The sequence below is a fragment of the Grammomys surdaster genome, unplaced genomic scaffold (assembly GCF_004785775.1).
Source record: "Grammomys surdaster isolate TR1022 unplaced genomic scaffold, NIH_TR_1.0 241, whole genome shotgun sequence".
NCBI classification, from domain to species: domain Eukaryota; kingdom Metazoa; phylum Chordata; class Mammalia; order Rodentia; family Muridae; genus Grammomys; species Grammomys surdaster.
The window spans coordinates 1,600,167-1,615,183 of record NW_021604686.1 but is presented as its reverse complement, the minus strand read 5'-3'; positions in this window follow the sequence as shown (position 1 = coordinate 1,615,183).

Genomic DNA, 15,017 nt, shown 5'->3' with positions numbered 1-15,017 from the left:
AGGAATACCCCAGTCCCTGGTACCAACTTCTGTCCTAGGGTTTTACTGCTGTGAACAGACACCATGCCCAAGGCAAGTCTTATCAAGACAACATTTAATTGGGGCTGGCTTATAGGTTTAGAGGTTCAGTCCATGACCAAGGCAAGTCTTATAAAGGGCAACATTTGATTGGGCTGGCTTACAGGTTCAGAGATTCAGTCCATTATCATCAAGGTGGGAGCAGGCCAGCATCTAGTGGTGCAGGTAGAGCTGAGAGTTCTACATCTTCATCTGAAAGCTGCCAGCAGAATACTTCCAGCCAGCTAGGACAAAGGTCTTAAGCCCACACCCACAGTGACACACCTACTCCAACAAGGTGACTCTTCCTAATAGTGGCACACCCTGGGCCAAGCATATACAAACCACCACACTCCCCATCAGTCCTTTAGAGACACCAAAATGAGGCCCGATCTTAAGTGTTCCTTCAACAGAGGGCACGAGTCAACGGCTCAATTTCCTCTCTCCTCCTCCGGCTTTAATATTTTCATATTTAAAATGTAGTTTTCTGAAAAGGTATGTTCATGATCATGGTTTCTTTCTGAGAGTAAGCGGATGCTTGGAAATCCAGGCTGGGCACACTCTGTCCTGCTGGAAATAGTTGTAAGTGGAATGTGAGCGGTGCGGGCCTTGGGGGTGACTGCTTTGTTTTTGATGTATTTTTAGAAGTGGTATTACATTGTCCCTTCTAAATATGGCTTTCACAGATGTATCTCAGTTTGGGCCATTTGAGTCTCCTCAGCTGTATGCTTGTTTTTTCTCCTTGTCTTTAGTCATTTTCTAGAAGGTTCTAAGTTTGCTAAACAGAAGAGGAAATGACCACAGCTTACTTCTCAGTGTGTTTGGGAAGTGTGTCTTGATGGTGGTTGGGTCATGGTACCGGTTTCCTTTCACAGGCTGGGGGCTGCAGATTAGGGCAGGGGGAGCCACTGTCCCAGAGGCTCACATCTGGAAATCTGTGGCAAATTTAAACCCCTGTTTCTCAATTCTGAGTCCATTTTAGGGATACAGCAAAGGCACAGGGAAGAGGGACTCCCGGCTTTAACTCCCCTGAGACTCTTAGCTTGTTCTCAACAGTCCTGTGGTACAACTGGGAAGCCGGGGCTGAGCAGCAGAAGTCAAAGCCAGGTCCAGTATAAAAGCCCAGGCAGCCTTCTTTCTAGGTGGAAATTAATGGAATTTGGGGGTCGGGTAGCAGTGGGTCCCAAGGGAGTAAAGGAAGGAAAAAAAAGAAAAAAAGCAAAGATGGCAAGGGAGTTTGTGGGAGTCAGAATGGTGTTTCTGCCTTGGACTGGGCACTCTATGTGTGTGCTTCCCCCCGCCCCCCGCCATGTTCTTTTTTTGTTTGTTTTTTGTTTTGTTTTTTTGTTTGTTTGTTTTTGTTTTTTTGATACAGGGTTTCTCTGTGTAGTCCTGGCTGTCCTGGAACTTACTCTGTAGACCAGGCTGGCCTCGAACTCAGAAATCCACCTGCCTCTGCCTCCCAAGTGCTGGGATTAAAGGTGTGCGCCACCACCGCCCGGCAAAACTAATCTTTTTGTTGTTGTTGTTTTGTTTTTTGTTTTGTGAGATAGAGTTTCTCTTTATAGCCCGGGCTGTCCTGGAACTCACTCTGTAGACAAGGCGGGCCTCGAACTCAGAAATCCACCTGCCTCTTCGTCCCCATATTCTTATAGGGCCCCAATTTCTACTTCTGTAACCTAGGGTTGGAATGAGGGTTTCTTCAGCATCTTTTTCAGGTTCCTCTGCCCCTGTCACCCTGAATCCTAATGTACTCCCTCATTCCTCTGGAAAGATCAGGTTGGCTGACGCAGGGAGTGTGGGGAAACCCTAGTGACCATGAGTTCAAAACAGTCTGCAGCCTGGTAAATAACTCAGGCCCAGCCAGGACGGGGAAGCATCCGCAAGTCGCGGAAGAGTGTTAGAGGCAGGATTAAGGGCTTCGGGGCTACTGCTCCCGTGGGCAGTCATGGGTAGAGCTAGTTGGTGGCCAAAAACAACACTCTGCCAATAGCCATTGCTGCCTTCTGTTGTTACCTGGGCTTGTCGTTCTGCTTATCGCCACCAGAGGGCAGGAAGAGACCACGTTTCTGGCTATCCTAGGTCTTCCTGGTGTTTTTTTTTTTTTTTTTGTCCCTTGGCTAGGGTTGGATACAGGTGGGAAAGGAAGGGTAAATACCCGCCCACTATCTCCCTCTCTCTCCCAGCTCAGCCTGCTGCAGGGTCTCTGTGGGTTCTAGGGTACCCTCCACCTCTGTTTGTTTTTGTTTTGTTTCGTTTCTCTGTGTAGCCCTGGCTGTTCTGAAACTCATACGGTAGACCAGCCATGATAGGACCAGCCTAGGTGCTGTGGCCATCCTGTGCCAGCCATGCGTAGTTTCTTGAGACTGAGCTTTTCTCTTTCCTAGGTTTCAGTTTCCTGCATGCTTCCCCCCCCATAGGCCGTCTTTCATGTGTCCTCAGTAGATTCCAGGGAAATGACTCTCAACACCCCCCACCCCACCCCCCACCCCTGCCATGAGCCCCATTTTGACCTGTGGCATCTGTTGTGTTTATAAAAAGATAAAGAGTATGTTCAGTGGGTGTGTGGAGAGGTATGGGGGAAGGGGATGTCTCAGCGGGCCCATGCCGAGGCATCTCTTCCCCCTGGGGGACCAGCCACACACCGGTATAGCATAGAATAGTTTATTCAGGGCATGGGGAGGGGAGCCAGGAGGGTAATAGAGGCAGAGAGGGGGAGGAGGGGGAGGGGAGAGGAGGAGGAGGGAGGGAGGGAGGGAGGGAGAGAGAGAGAGACAGAGAGAGAGAGAGAGCACAGGAGTAGAGGCGTGGAGGCTGGCCATACGTGTGGAGCGAGGGGGAAGTGACGGGGGAGGGGGCAGAGAGAAGCTACAGGCAAGAGTTCCAGAGATTAAGAGAGTAACAGAGTAAGAGGGAGAGGAGGGGGCAAGCAGCCCCTTTTATAGTGGGCAGGCCTACCTGGCTGTTGCCAGGTAACTGTGGGGAGGAGCCTACCTGGCTGTTGCCAGGTAACTGTGGAGGTGGAGTTTAGACAGAATACAAACAACATCTTCTTCACTACCTAACTCCTGTGTTGGTATCACCGCCCCTCACTGGGTCTCCTTCCTCCCTGACGGCACAGCAGCTAAGGGGGACAGCAGTAGATTTGGCACATCAGCTTCTCCCCTTCCATGTTTCAGGGACCCTGAACCAGGGGCCCCAGATCTCTTCCCCAGGCCAGCTGTGGGATGCTGCACAGCTTCACGGTGAGTTTGCTGTGTGTGAGGTATGAGAGTCCTTGATGCTCCGTGCCCTACAGCCCTGGACCAGGGATGAGAGTCCATCAGGTGTGGCTCTTGCAAAAGAGGAGGCTGCGGAGGCTGCTGCTGCTGCTGCTGCTGCTGCTGCTGCTGCATCAGGTATACCTCTTTAGGCTAGGGCTGCAGTCTAGACAGCAGAGTCCCGGTGCAGAGAGCATGCTGGTAGGCTGTGAGGCGCTTCACAGACAGTTAGAATGTGCACACAAGATTTGTCTTTTCAATATGTTCAGTTTATTCATACAAACATTTTATCGTTTGTTTATTAAGACAGCATTTCTTTATTATGTGACTCTGTCCCGAAACACACTGTGTTGACCAGGTTAGCCTTAAATTCACAAAGATCCACCTCCTTCAGTATCCTGAGTGCTAGGTTGTGTGTTGGCCACTGCACCCAACACACAAACATTTCGTAAAATCTGATGATAATATAAAGATTGAACAGACATTTCCCCAAACAGGAAATGGTTGGGCAGAAAATACTGGAGCAATTTCTGGTGGAGAAGGTTCAGGAGCAGGCTCTGTTGATGTCCACTGTGAGGTACTTCAGGTCTGGCAGGATGGGAAGATGGCACTGGTGGAGGTCCAAACAGTCCTTGAGAGCTCTGGCCAGCACCTAGCCCTGACAGGTGGGCTCGTGTGAGCTCAGCAACAGTGCAGGAAATTCAATGGTTGCCTAAGCCAGGGTCACACACAGAGGCCAGCTTCAAAGTCCTTCTGTGGATGGGTATTATCAGTACACAGGCCTGGAAGGGGCCACTTCCAAAGTTTCAAGCTTTTTGGGTTTGTTTTGGTTTTGGTTCTTTGAGACAGGGTTTCTCTGTGTGGCCCTGGTTGTCCTGGACCTCACTCTGTAGACCAGGCTAGCCTTGAACTCAGAGATCCACCTGCCTCTGCCGCCTCTGCCTCTGGCCTCTGCCTCTACCTCTGCCTCTGCCTCTGCTTGGGATTCAGGGAGTATGCCACTGAAGTTCCAGTGTTTATATCATTTGTATCAAAATTGGCCAAAGTGCCTCTTTTTGTATCATTTCCTTGGGCAGTTGGGGCTCACAGGTAAGGGCTGATTCGTTAACATAGCCATGCCACCTTGGGGGTAGGTCATTAGCATATTGAGGCCTGTTTTGGGTTTGTCTCATATCTGAGGCACCTTATGGCCAGTTCACTAACGATGGTGTTAAGTGGGGAAGGGAAATTCCTCCCTTACAAGCACTGCATTACTTCGAGTCACACAAAATGACTTTCAGGTCACACAAAATGGTTTTCAAATCACACAAAATGGGTTTGCTTCTATTCCTAACACCAGGTCCCTGGGAGAGTAAGAAGAGCTGGCCATGTCAGGTTCAGTGGCAGTTCTACCTTGACTTCTATTGGCCTGAGATCCTTAGGAAAGCAAAAGTTGTAGAGTGTTGGCTGCGGGTCTGTGAAAGCAACAGTAGAGACCGAAGCAGGAGAGTTGTGGACAAACAAACCTCCAAACCATACAGAAACCAAGCGCACTAACCATCCCCTGCTGCCAACAGTCAACAGAGAAACACAGAGAGGAGAGGAAAGAAGGGGGGAGAAGGAGAAAGTGAGAGAGGAGACGGGGGGAGTAAGCAGCTTTAAGATTTCTTAGTCAGCTGGGCAGTGGTGGCACACGCCTTTAATCCCAGCACTTGGGAGGCAGAGGCAGCCTGGTCTACAGAGTGAGTTCCAGGACAGCCAGGACTACATAGAGAAACCCTGTCTCACAAAACAAAAACCAAAACCAACCAACCAAACAAAAGATCTCTCAGTCAACAAAGGTGCCAGGGCAAGGCAGGGAAAAGTTAATTTCTTTCCAGCTCAGGGCCAGTGGCAGAGAACAGAGTGGAGACAAACAAGGCTGGAAGAAATTCTGTGCAGGTAACGCACAGGACCGTCTAGAGAAACTTGGCACGAGTGAGCACACGTGTGTTCTATCGAGGCTTAGGAGACACATGTGAGCTGGAGACCAGCAAGACAACAGTTGTGATGGACAGTGAATGCTTTATTAAACTTGTTCACACTACTGAGTATGTAGAATTGCATGTTGGGAGAAAAGGGACACTTTATCCCATGGTAGAAAAGGTCTATATAAGCAAGTTACCTGGAACAATCTTTATTTTCCTTTGCAGTGTCCTTTTCAGAGCAGCTTCCATAAAAACACCTACCCTGAGAGCCATCAGTGGGTCTGCGGATCCAGCAAGACAAACACTGGGGCTGGAGGCAGTATAGAGAAGCAAATGTATTAATGCTGGTGAGATCCATACGGACATCTGCAGCAACGTCCCCCGCTATCTGTATGTGTGGATATGTATTTATTTTTTCACGGGTTCAGCTCTTTATTGGACATGGCTAACAAAAAAGAGGTTTAGTCAAAATGACCAAAGCCCATGTCACCTTCCGATTTCTTGGATTCTTTGCTTTCACCTTCTTCTCAGCTGGGGCAGCAGCAGTGGACGGGGCAGGACTTCCTGCTGCTGTGGCTCCAGCTGCCAGAATGGGCCCACTGCAGATGCATTGGAGACTGCAGATGAGGCTCCCAGTGCTGACGCTGGCCACTGCCTTTGCAAACAAACCAGGCCAGGAAGGTTCAACATTGACATCACCTGCATTCATGGGGGAGTTGATCAGAGACTGAGGCCATGTTGCGGACTGTCCGGGTCCTAGTCCACAGATGCACTGAAGGCTTCATCCGGCAGTCCGACCTGAGCAGTTTTCAACTCACTTTATTCAAGCGTTCGTGTTTCCATAATCAGCTTTTAAGAAAATATATTCAACTTTGAATATTATCTTATACTAAACAAACTTTAAGTTTACTTTAAACCTGTTTTTTAAAGTAATTTTTTATTTTACTGGCATTGTTGTTTTGCCTGCATGTATGTCTGTGTGGTGGTGGTGGTGCTGGATCCCTGGAACTGGAGTTACAGACAGTTCTGAGTGGCCGTATGGGTTCTGGGAATTGAACCTGGGTCCCGGCACATCCATATCCACTGGAACTGGCAAAATCATGAAGCCAGCACAGCTGTTTTCCACAACTCCAGGAAAGCTGAGCCAAATGCTGAGATCACCGTCATTCTGTTTCTCTCATTTAGGTTTTGGGTCTCTGTGTGCTGCGTTCTTGGGGACTTTCTTCATTATAACCCATTTTACGTCTTTTCCTGAGAAAATTATGTCTGAGTCTTTTAAGGAAAGTTCTAAAAATAACTTTATCTGGCCACTGTTTGGAAGTCTTCCTTACGCCCTGGAGATTGTTAAGAACCAGTAAGAACATAGCTAGATGAGGCCATTACTCCCAGCATCTTCTTGAGGTATTCACCCCTAAGTGAATGGTGTATTCACCTCAGTATTGGTGCAGGGTGAACAGAGACAACTGACAAACTGACTGGCTGGGAGAATAGGTTACAGATTCAAGGCCTCCTTTTGCAACATGCTTAAGAGGTCTCTGAAAATGTAGTTTAAAGATAAGGGGCTGAACAGGGTACACCCCTGGAGGAATAAAACTCAGTAAATAAGATAGATTGGCTAAAATAACCTCTTCCTACTTTATAGTGTAGGGGATGGAACAATATAAGGAGTGAGGTGTTAGCATTTGCCACTCATAGACCGGTTCGGATATTTTCTGTTTGTCTGCAGTGCTTTCTAACTGCAAACGCTGCCAGCCTACAAGCAGGCTGTCATATAATAGACGTGTTTGCTTTGGCAGGGACATTCTTTAGATTCTTTGAACTGGAGTTACAGGGCTGATAGTAAAAATAACATCTGTTCTGCTTGTGTTTTCTAATTGTAACTGAACTTGTAACCCTAAACACGTAATAAAAAATCAAGCACCCAATCTGTACTTCTTGGATAATCATGGGTCTGTCTTTGTTCTGTGAAACCTGTATAAACAAAGAAGCACCTGATTGCTAGTCAGTCAAAGCTGCAAGATGCCCCTGACTACAGCCTGATTCAATCTCTCTCCCCTGGCAGACTTCTCAGGAAGCCCCCTACTCCCCACCCCAGCTGGGTCCTCTGGAAGAGGTTAGTTCTCTTAATCGCTGAGCCATCTCTCTAGCCCCTAAACTTGTTTTAAGTTACTCACTTTAGGTTGGTTTAACTTTGACAACTTATGTAGAAGACTATGTAATAGGAAATATAAATTGGATGCCCTCTCTCTCTCTCTCTCTCTCTCTCTCTCTCTCTCTCTCTCCAATCCTGTCTCTGTAAATTAACTACGTTTGTACCTAGCATGACTACAAGAGCAGCCAGTATTCTTAACCGCTGAGCCATCTCTCTTATGGTTTATGAAACAGCTGGTATAATGTGGTGGAAGGGCTGGCCGAGGAGTCACCTCTGAGGAGGTGAGTTTCCCCTGAGGAGTCACCACCTTGCCACAGGCCTAGTGTGAAGAAGACTTCTTGGTGGGGAAAGGGAAGGGAACCTGGAAAGGGGTAGCAACAGAGAAAAGTGGGTGGGGGTGGGGACAGAGAAGACAGAAAGAGAGAGGAGAAGGGAAGAGAGGAAGATACTGCCGGGGAACATGTGGGAACAGGAAGAGAGAGAAGATGGAGATGGTGGAGGGGGGGCAGGGAGGAAGAGAGAGAGAGAGAGAGAGAGAGAGAGAGAAAGCTGAGTAGTCCTTTTTACACTCCTGGCTCTTATCTGGCAGGCAAAGATGAAAGCTGTTACCAAACAGCTGTTGGGTGGAGCCTAGAGGAATTGCTAGTAATCTCACCAGCCTAAGGTTTTATATATACTTAACTGAAGCTTTTTTAGTACCAAAATAAACTTTAAGCTATAAATATAGTCCATGGAGAAACTGGGAACTACATTTGTGTGTGTGTGTGGGGGGGGTTGTCCCTGTGAAAGGACAACATAAACCCCATTTGTTCCCATTTAAGGAGCTGGCCTTTTGAGACCTTGAGTCCCAGAAACTAGGCCATAAGACACCAGCTCCAGGGACAGGCTATGAAATCCAAAACAGGATCATAAACCCTCTCCCAAAGAACAGCCTGGGGGAAATCACAAGAATGGGGAAATACCTTATCTCAGAATGGGCCATCTGCCCTGGGCAGCCCTATTTCATCACATGGTTGAACACTCATGACATAGGAATGCAGACCACTGACCTCCTATGACCCTCTAACACCTACCAATGACATGTTAGATTACTTAATCCTTCTAGAGAGTTCCCCTGGTTCCCTATAAAAAGGCCTGCATGCCTTTGTCTGGGATCACCATTTCAAAGAATGGTTGACCTCCCCCCCCCCCACCCCATGCTGGTTGTTTCTGCAGAATAAGCTCTCTTTGTCTTCACATGCTATCTGAGTCTGAGGTCTTCCTTCAGCAATTTTTGGACACTTACACCTGCAAAGACTATGGTCAGCAGAGTAATTATCCATGGGAGACAGGGAAGAAATGTGGGTCATCATGACTTAGCCAGGATTGGTTCAAACTTCTACAGTCTGACTCGGAGCAGTATATGTTTGACATGTTTAAACACAGTACAACTTTGGAAAAAAGTTCCCTCATGACAACGATCACAACAAAACAAGAAATGGTTTCACTGGAAACTCTGGCACAGTACCTGTGACTTCTTCCATAAGGATGGGTTGTATCCACTGGGAACAGTGCTCAGGAGAAGGGTCTGGGACACGAAAGTACATGGGACCTCTCTCATAAGAATGGGTCCTATTGACTGAGAAACAATACTCAGGACTCAGTGAAGAGTCTGAGATAAACCTAAGAGATTGGGGTTTGAATGAGACCTGGTCCTACAGATAACAAAGATAAAGTACACTCATTCCTAGCTTTCCAGGGTGAAAGTGGCATAAATCCCTTCTGTTGATGAGAACCCCACCCCCTACCCCCTGGTGTAACATTCCTGGTTTCCCTAGTGCTATCTGTGAGCAGAAAGGCCTCATACCCTCTACATTCATTCTCTAGATACTTTTATTAAATTAATAATTAACCTGTACCATAGTCTTTGTTATACGTACTTCCTCCAAATGATTTGTTGTAGAGTTTGAGACTACCGGGAAAAAGATCACAGGATCAATCCTATCCTAATTTAAAAGATTTATCAATTTGATGCTAGCAGGACAACAGTCTTAGAACCAAGTCGCAGGCATGTCGTGAGGGAGAGGTATGGGGAAGGGTTTTTAACGGCAAAACCCACAAGAAGACCATCAATATCTACTCAAGCAGACAAGCCTGCTCTGTCAAGGCAACCCCAAATCATCCTTGGGTGTCTGCATAAGTAAGTTACAGAAGCCAAAAACAGCCATATTCTTCTCACCACAGAGCAAGTGGTTGGGACTGTGTGTTCCTGGGTGGGGGCCACCAAGTCAGGGTTGTTTTCTGGGACCTAACTCGTCCTCCTGGAATGTTGAGACTAGGGAAAAGAGTCCTTAGGTACTAAGTCAGAGGCCTAGCACCAAATGGAGTTTCTCTGCTCTGCCTTGCCAGTTAAAGCTTAACAAAACTGGCCAAGACATAAGCCATTAGACACGCATCTTCAGGTCAGTCTTTGTTAAATCTCAGTCATCAAACATACACCAGGCTTACATCACATCCCACAAACCTGTGTGACTTAGAACAGTGACTGGACTTCAGGCTTTCATGATCTTGTCTGCATCTGTTATTTTTTTCATTCTTAGGACAAAAATCTTATTTCTTATCACACAAAATCCACCGTTATCCAAAATATTCTTGTTAAGGTTTTTTAACCAAAAATAAATTCTCATGTTTTACATCTTTTAAGACTCTTCCCGCCGGGCGGTGGTGGCGCATGCCTTTAATCCCAGCACTTGGGAGGCAGAGGCAGGCGGATTTCTGAGTTCGAGAGTTCGAGGCTAGCCTGGTCTACAGAGTGAGTTCCAGGACAGCCAGGACTACGCAGAGAAACCCTGTCTCGAAAAACCAAACCAAACCAAAAAAAAAAAGACTCTTCCCCCTCATGCTTACTGTTTTTTTAAAAATTATTTCTACAAATAAGAATTGAATCCAAATAACATACATGGCATGTTGTAGCAAACTAAGATTATCTATACACATACTGTAGTGGGCTACTAAACTATAGTTATACCATCTCAGAAAAGTATTACTAATACGTCAGTTGCTAAATCTATTGGGGAAAATGGTCTTTGGAAGTTTAGATGAGCCATAAATTTCTATACACTGTATCTTTGATCTAAAGGTTATGAGAACTGCTTAACTGCTGATTACCTAGAGTTGGAATCCTGAGGGAGAAGGCCTTGTGTCTTAGTTTATGTCTTTCCCCAAAGGACATATATGTATGTGTATATATATATGTATCATATCATATACATGATACATATATATGATATATAATATATACATACATATATGTGTATATATTTAGTATATATTATATACACATACATATATGCAATATACATATACTTCAAAATATACATATCATACATAATATATATGTAATGTACTACACATATAATATATATATGTGTACACACATATGTATGTATACTAGGAAAGAGGAGAAAGAACTGTTAAACCTGAAATTTATGATAGAAAGATCAGTTCCAAAATTTTGAGCCAAATTTGAAACAAGCTTTAATTAAATACTAACTGGGATTATTGTGAGAAGGTGTGTCTGCTAGCTTGATGGGTCTGCTGCCCCACAGAAAGAGTTCTTTCATGGATTTGTAGTCTGACAGAGAAGCTGAAGTCTCAAGCTTCTGAGCTGGTAATGGATTAAGTCTGAAAGCAATAAAAGGGAAACAAATAGAAACATTTTGAAATGTGCTTAGCTGCTGAAAAAAAGAGAAATATTTAGTTTAAAAATAATAAAGTGAAGTCTCTGAAGAAAACAGAGAGATTAAAACTGAAAATATTTCTTGTGTTAAGATGGAATATAAATGACAGAGGGCAAGTGGACCCTGTATAATTTTATTTCATTTATCAGCATAGAAATAATTATATATTTTGGTAATGACCACAATTTCCTATGCTCTCTTTAAGGAAGATCAGAATAAAGCAGACTCTGATAAGGAGAAGACCGAGAAACGGAATTCTAGAATAAAAGCCTTAGAGCAGAGATTAGAGGATCCTTTAAATCAGAATAAAGAACCTTCAGAAGAATCCAATCTTGAGCCCACGGCGCCACCTTATGGCAAGGCTGCAGGATGGCGGTGCAGGCCCATTAGAAAACCCACATTTATTTTTCCAGTTACTGTAAGAAAAGTAGCTCCAGATGAGAGAAATCACACTGGCGTGAAGAATATGTCTGGCAGCCTCTGAAGACACTAGACTTCAAGATTTAAAGAAGCAATAATGCCTTAGAGCATGCATTCACCTTACGTGAAACACATAACTGGGCCATGTAAAACTGCATAATTCCAAAAGATTAGAGAGATTTGATATCATCCATCTTAGAACCCGGCCCTCAACTACAATGGCCGACGTGGTGGAAAGACGAGCTTTCAGTTACGAAGCAATGAAATCAGACTAGAGACATTAATATTGTAAAGGATCAGTTGCTAGGTGAAGGTCAATATTAGAATTAGAGTACAAATTATGTTTTTTTGATGCCACCTTAAAGCAATGTCATACAGTAGCTTTAAATGCTTGGGACAAGGCTGAACAGCAGAGAAAATGATCTGAATCATTTACAAAGGTAACCCAGAGTTCAGATGAATCCTTTGCTGACTTTTTTAAAAAACAAAAACAAAAACAAAGATTAACTTCAGCTTTAAATAGAGCAATATCAGATCCAGATGCTAGAGAAATAATTGCGTCTTTAGCTTTAGAGAATGCAAATGCTGAATGCACAAAGGCTGTTAGACCTTTAAGAGCCAGTTTATTTATCATTATATGGATGATATCTTGCTGGCTGATTCAGATGAAGATACTTTAGAACAAATATTTTGATGAAGTCAAGAGAATTTTGCCTCGTTGGGGATTACAAATTGCTCCTGAAGAAATACAAAGAGGAGATTCTATTAATTATCTAGGATTTACAATAGTATAGCCACAAAAGGTAAAGATCAGAAGAGGCTAATTACAAATTATGACTAATCACTCTTAATGAATTTTTAAAAATTACTGGGAGATATTAATTGGCTATGGCCCACACTTGGATTAACCAAGAGTTAAGTAATTTATTTGATATCTTACAAGGTAATTCGGATTTACACAGTCCAAGAAATTATCAGCTGAGGCTGAGAAAGAACTGGCTCTGGTGGGAAAGAGAACAGAGACGCACCTGTGGAGAGCTTGGAGCCAAAGCTGGACTGTATTCTAGTTATCCTGTCTTCTACTCATTCTCCCACAGGAATTCTTCTCTTTATTAAGATTTATTTATTTATTATATATGAGTACAATGTTGCTGCCTTCAGACACACCAGAAGAGGGCATCAGATCCCATTACAGATGGTTGTGAGCCACCGTGTGGTTGCTGGGAAATTGAACTCAGGACCTCTGGAAGAGCAGCCAGTGATCTTAACCACGGAGCCATCATCTCTCCAGCCCTCCCACAGGAATTCTTATGAAGCAAGAAGATAACATCTTAGAATGGATGTTTTTAGCACATAAACAGAATTTTAAAAATTAAAAAATCTACATACAAAAAGTTTCTGATTTGATTGTGAAGGGGATAAGATTTCACCAACCCAGCAGAGATTATAGTGCCTTATACTAATGCTGAAATTACCTCATTATGGATAATCGATGAGAACTCGCAAAGAGCTTGCAGTAATTTTTTTTTTGGGAGGGGGAGAAATGAACAACAAATACCCCCAAAGCAAGCAACTACAGTTTATAAAAAGAACTAATTGGATTCTTCCTCGTACAGTAAAAGAAACGCCCATTTCTAAAGCCTCTACCTTTTATACAGATGCCAATAAATTTGGAATGGTAGGTTATAGGTCGGAAAATGTAAGTAAAATAATTCAAAGTCCATATGCTTCATTTCAGTTCAAAAATCAGAACTATATGCTATTCTCATGGTTTTATTAGATTTTCCAGAGATTTTCTCTTAATATGGTTACTGACTCTCAATATGCAGAATGAGTTGTTTTGCATATAGAAAATGCTGAACTTATTCCAGATAATTCAGAATTAATTTTGTTACTTATACAGCTATAATAAGTAATTTGAAACAAAAATCATCCATTATAGACAATCCATATTCGATCTCATTCAGGTTTTTCCAGGACCACTGGCATTAGAAAATGAGGAGATAGATCAATTATTAATAGGAAATGTATTAGGGGCTTCAAATTTTCATTAAATGCATCATATAAATAGTAGAGGCCTAAAGAAAAAAATTCTATAACCCAGTGATGAGCTACAGAAATTATAAAAATAAGTTCTACTTCTTCTTTAAATAATCAAGCTCTGTTACCTGTAACTGTAAAGATAATGAAAGGAATGAAATCTGGCAAATGGATGTGTTTCATTTTATAGAGTTTGGAAAATTAAAGTATGTACATCATACAACTGATACCTAGTCAGAATCTCAGTGGGCTTCTGCCTGGAGTTCTGAAAAGTCTGATTCTGTAATCACGAGGTTAGTAGAAATGATGGCTATCTTAGGGACATCTTTACAGATTAAAACTGATAATGTTCCAGCATGTATACCAATAAAATGCAACAATTCTATAAATATCACAACATACAACCTGTTGTGGGTATACTTTATAATCCTACAGGTCAAGTAGTTGTGGAAAGATAGAATCATGCTTTAAAGGAAATGCTCATAAAACAAAAGGGGAATATAAGGCCTCCCAGAGACAGATTACATAATGCTTTATTAATTTAAACTTTTAAATGTCAACGAGACAGGTAGCACAGCTGCTGAAAAACAATGGACTTTAGAGAGGACTGCTGGATTAAATCAGCCTATTTCCTTTTTTTTTTTTTTTTTTTTTCGAGACAGAGTGTCTCTGTGTAGCCCTGGCTGTCCTGGAACTCACTCTGTAGACCAGGCTGGCCTCAAACTCAGAAATCCACCTGCCTCTGCCTCCCAAGTGCTGGGATTAAAGGCGTGTGCCACCACCACCCGGCCCAGCCTATTTACTATAAGGATGTGATAACCTCAGAACGGAAGTCAGGAAACAGGTCACCTCGGAGAGGATGATATGCCTTTGTATCAACAGAAAATGAAAAGCTGAGGATTTATTCAAAATTAATTAAGATTAGATTCGATCAGGGAAAACCTCCTGAAAATCTTGGCTGCTGACGTGGAAGAAGAGATCCAAAAGAAGAACAAAACAGGTGGCACACGCTAATTCCCTTATGTGGCAACAGCTCGAGGGACTGGTTGATAGAAATGTCTCTGCAGAAGCCCATAAATCTTGTTGGCGCCCTAGTCCTCGTGACTTATTATTACAAGCCATCCTCTCATATGGCGTGGATGGAGATTTATATTACAATTTGGTTACGCAGTCCAAACAGACTTTTAAAATTGCCGGATGCCTTTCACCTGCTCAAGCATAGATCATAGAATCACCATTAGCTGATTTGTATACACTGTATAATTTATACATGTGTTAATGCAAAAATCTCCCTACGATACTACCTTTAAAAGTTCGTGTGTTTTCAGAGAAAAAGGACCAGACACCAATGAAGACAAGGCAAGTAGACCAGGTGATCCAGCCTCACAGGCTGCTCCAGCCTCACAGGCTGCTCCAGCCTCAC